Source organism: Macrosteles quadrilineatus, unplaced genomic scaffold (genome assembly GCF_028750875.1).
Source record: "Macrosteles quadrilineatus isolate MER2022 unplaced genomic scaffold, UCM_ALF_1.0 Scaffold_18__1_contigs__length_3160703, whole genome shotgun sequence".
Taxonomy (NCBI): domain Eukaryota; kingdom Metazoa; phylum Arthropoda; class Insecta; order Hemiptera; family Cicadellidae; genus Macrosteles; species Macrosteles quadrilineatus.
This window is the reverse complement of record NW_026542611.1, coordinates 3,045,231-3,050,462: the sequence shown is the minus strand read 5'-3', so window position 1 is coordinate 3,050,462 and position 5,232 is coordinate 3,045,231.

The following is a 5,232-nucleotide window of genomic DNA, read 5'->3' as shown; positions in this document are numbered from 1 at the left end:
GATAAGCAATATACTCTAACAGCATTTTCCAGTAAAAAGTCACCAACTGGTAAAAGAATTTTGAACAAGAAAGCTTGTTGCATTTACTGTGAAGATAATTCTTTACGTGACTAATGTGACTAATTTTATAAGACACCTAAGTAAGACTCACAAACACGAAATAGAGGTGGCAACATTTTTAGCAAAGCCGAAAAGTAAAAAGGGGAAAAAAATTATGATTGAAAAATTAGGAAAAAAAATCTTTTTTACAACACTAAATAAATGCCTTAATGAAAATTCCGGTAACGATTAGGTATTAGCTAATCGTTAAACACGTCGAAATACTGCCCACAGGTCTCCGATTTCTTACCTTGTAAGTACTGTTTCGGTTTTTATTCTCGTAATAGGCTGTACAGACATATGAAAATATTCCCTAATAGTGTCACATATTCAAAACGACTTGTTTTATGCAATTTAATGGAGGCTTATAAAACTTTTAAAGATAAAGACCCTACCCTAAAGATAGGATTTTCAAAGATCGCAGAACTAAGGCCGAAGTACTGTATTCTGGCAGTTGCCAGCGGTACCCACTCTGTATTGTTTGCACCATACAACCTTTTCCAGTAAAAAGTCACCAACTGGTAAAAGAATTTGGATCAAGAATCTCTTTGCATTTACTGTGAAGATAATTCTTTACGTGACTAATGTGACAAATTTTATAAGACACCTAAGTACGACTCACAAACACGAAATAGAGGTGGCAACATTTTTAGCAAAGCCGAAAAGTAATAAGGAAAGAAAAATAATGTTTGTGAAATTAGGAAAAAAATCGTTTTCACAACGCTAAAAAATGCCTTTCCGGTAGGCTAATCGTTAAACATGTCGAAACACTGCCCTACAGTTCTCCGATTTCCTACCTAGTAAGTACTGTTTCGGTTTTTACTCTCGTAATAGGCTGTACAGACATATGAAAATATGCCCTAATATTGTGCGTGACCATTCATCAAACTATGCCCAAGACCACCATGCTCGTTAGTACACAAGGAGATTCTGAGGAGCTTAAGAGTAATGTAATGGGAATAATGAAATATGACGTAAAAACTGCCACCCATTCAAGGGCTGAATACAACCCACAGTCAGACTACTACCCTCATCTGTCAGATCTCTACATCAAGCAGAAAGCCATGCAGAAGCAACTCCATGTCGCACCCACATCTCTTAGTTAAACGGGATACACTAATGGTGAGTTTGGTTCAAGAACGTAAAAAACATAACGACCCGTTATAAAACCTCAGTTTCGTGCAAAATGAGGGAGTTTGCTAGATTGCTGCTAAACTAAAATGAAAAAAAAGGAAATGGACAACAGGAACTCTCTACTTTACCTCCGCCACCGTCTGTTTTCCTTACCATTGATGTATCTTTATATATATATATTACATATGGTTAATCTATGGCCTAGGCCTCAATGGAACTTTACTGTACAAGCCTTTGGATTGTGATGTAGAAAACGGAAGTTGTCTCTTGTTTTGTTATTCATTAAATAAAGATGTCGTTTGTCGTTGTACAATGTGGTCTTGTCTTTGTCATTTTTAATCCTAACTCATCTCGCTGTCCAATACATCATTGGCGACGAGCAAAATAGTGTAATATTAATTACTTAAATGTCTATTTTTTTAACTGGTGAAAGATGTCTAAAGCACCATCGTTTGATCCGGGACTTGAAGACTTTAGTCAGTACGTCGAAAGGTTAGAATTCTTCTTCAGCATTGAGAAGATAGACGATGATGGTTTGAAGAAAAGTCATTTGTGTGTCAACCTAAGTCCAACTATTTATTCAGACTTAAAGTGTCTCCTTGCTCCAGTTGAATTTTCAAAAGCTACTTATAAACAGTGTGTGGATTCTCTGAAGTCGAAGTATGCTAAGGTTAAGAAGACTATAGCGGAGAGGTATGCTTTTCATAATCGAAAGCAGCATGTTGGTGAGTCCATATCTGATTATATTACCGAGATAAAAACTTTAGCCAATCATTGTAAGTTCGGCTCGTTCTTCGATCAAGCTTTACGAGATCGTCTAGTGTCTGGCTTGTCAAATACGTCAATGGTTAGTAGGCTTCTGGCAGAAGAAGATAAGTTAACTTTTGAGGAAGCATGCACTATAATTAAGAACATGGAAGCTGTTGAACAGTCAGCTAATATTATAGCTGGCAATGTTAATAATGATTTAAGCCTATTAGTGACAAAATCCAATAGGCCTACCGGTTACAAGGACAGTACAAATTTTAGGCCAAGTCGTCCACGTTCAAAGTCAGTGACTTCTGTCAGTTCTAGGAGTAGTTATCGCAGTGGTTCGGTTAGCAGTGAGCGGAAGAAAAACAATAACTTTTCTAAGACTAAGAAAAGGTGTTCACATTGTTTCAAAAAACATCAGCCAAGTAATTGTCCTGCCAAAGATTGGGTGTGCCATAATTGTGGTAAAGTGGGGCATACGTCCAAGTTTTGTTATTCCGTCAAAAGTGTAGGCTATATGAATACTTGTAATACTATGTCTGTCTCCAAACCTTTAACAGTAAGTCTTAATGTTAACGGTTATTCTATTGACTGGTTAATCGATACAGGTAGTGCAGTGAGTCTAATGAGTAAGTCGACTGCATCGAAACTTCAGTTATGTGGTAAGCTAAATCCATACATAGGACAAGTTAGGGGAGTGAACGGTCAAAACTTAAATATATTAGGTACATGTGAAGTCGTGGTCAGTGACTCAAGTGTCGGTAGTTCACATTATTTACCTGTCATTGTCGCAGATAGTCTAGTAAGCTGGAATGCAATTTTAGGCCGTGACTGGCTTGATATCCTGTCACCTAACTGGTCTGTAAATATTATGCCTAAGTTTATTAATTGTTGTAACATTGATACCCAAGTGGAACCTAATACTGGAAAACTTTGTAAGCTAGAGCACTCAAACGAATGTTTAAAGATCTGGGACGTGAATAATTGTAAGCCTAATGTTAACTCTGTTCCTGATAACTCGAAAGCTAATATTGTCAAGAAATTGTCGCAGGTTTTTCCAAGAGTATTTGCACTTAAAGATAATGATAAACCCATTGAAAGTTTTAAAGTAAATGTCAATCTAAAAGATGGTTCCAATCCTATTTTTCATAAGGCCTATAATGTACCCTATGCTTTGCGAGATGAGGTCTCTGTTGAATTGAGTAGGCTGGAAAAAGAGGGCATCATTACTAAAGTCACACATTCTAACTGGGCGAGTCCTATTGTAATCGTTCCCAAGTCAAATGGTAATCTCCGGCTTTGTGTTGATTTTAAGACAACTTTGAATAAGTGCTTAAGAGTTGACCAGCATCCTTTACCAATACCTGAAGATATTTTTAATAAGTTTACTAGCTGTACTGTCTTTACTAGGTTAGACTTATCGCAGGCCTATCTCCAACTAGAGGTAAATGAAAATAGTAAAGATCTGTTGGTAATTAACACTATCAAAGGATTGTATCGTTACAATCGCCTACCCTTTGGTTTAGCGTCGGCATGTGCCATTTTTCAATCTGTGATTGAGTCTATACTAACAAATCTGAGTCATACAGCACCTTATCTAGATGACATTTTAGTAGGCGGAACTGATCTTAAACATTGTCAAGAAAATTTGAACAAAGTGTTATCTCAGCTTGAAAAGTATAATGTAAAACTTAACGTAGAAAAGTCAGAGTTTTTTGTATCTTCATTAGTATTTTTGGGGTTTGAACTGTCAGCAAAAGGTAAAGCGCCTTCGGCTTCTAAAGTACAACAAATTTTGTCGATGCCAACTCCTACAAATCTGTCTCAGTTGAAATCATTTGTGTCTATGTTCAACTACTATAGAAACTTTGTTCATATGTGACCGGACCTATTAGAGCCTTTGCATAAGTTAATGAGAAAAGATGAACAGTGGAATTGGTCGTCTGAATGCGCTTTAGCGTTTGCGAAATGTAAAACAGCTTTAAGTGAGGCTACTATGTTAACTTTGTATGATCCTAGCAAAGAACTAATTTTATCAGTTGACTCCAGTTCTTTTGGAGTAGGGGCCGTCCTTAGTCAAATAATTAATGGAAAAGAATGTCCAATCGCCTTTGAGTCAGCTACCCTTAATCAAGCACAAAGGAATTATTCCCAACTTGAAAAGGAAGCTTTGAGTGTAATTTTTGGTCTTCGCAAGTTTCATAAATACTTATGGGGGAGAAAATTCACCATTTACAGTGATCATTTACCACTTAAGAGTCTATTTGGTGAAACAAAAAGAATTCCGTTACTAGCTTCAAGTAAATTAATACGTTGGGCAACCATTTTGTCAGCCTATCAGTACAACATTGTACACAAAAGGGGTACTTTAATTCCTAATGCAGATGCGTTATCGAGGCTACCTAGTGCTGTTAGTTCTGTAGAAGATCAAGTAGATAGCCTATTCACTTACTTGTCAACACCATTGATTTCCTTTGAAGAAGTTAGCCTTGAGACACTCAAAGATCAAGCATTATGCAAAGTAGTTAAATATGTACTTGAGGGTTTTCCTCGTTCTGTTGAAAAGGAATTGCAAGTGTACGCACAAAACAAGCATAACTTAAGTGTACACAATGGTTGTTTATTTTTTGGTAGTCGTACTGTAATACCAGTTAGCCTAAGAGATAAGGCTCTTGAGTTAGTTCATTTTAGTCATGCGGACATAACCAGATGTAAGCTGTTTGCTAGATCGTATGTTTGGTGGCCATCCCTAGATAATGATATATATAAGAAAGTAGTTTCTTGTACTGTTTGTCAAGCCACACAAAACAAACGCAACAACAAGTTCCGTGTCTCATGGCCTAAACCAAAAAAGGCCTGGGAGCGGGTGCATCTTGATTTATTTGATTTCAATGGCTGTAAATATTTGATTCTTTGTGATGCATATTCAAAATGGATTGAATGTTTTTTATTGAAAGGTAAACATGATTACAATATCATCATGTCCAAACTTGCTGAAGTGTTTGCTAGATTTTCTTTCCCTAATGTAATTGTTACGGATAATGGTCCTCCTTTTTGTTCAGTAGAGTTAAAACAGTTTTGCTACAGGAAGAATATCAAACTATTTTACATTCCTCCATATTCACCTCAGTCAAATGGGCAGGCCGAACGGGCAGTACAAACTTTCAAAGTTTTGCTATCTAAGTTGACATTATCCCAATGCAAAAACTTAACACCAGAGCAGTCATTGTCTGAATCTCTGTTTGC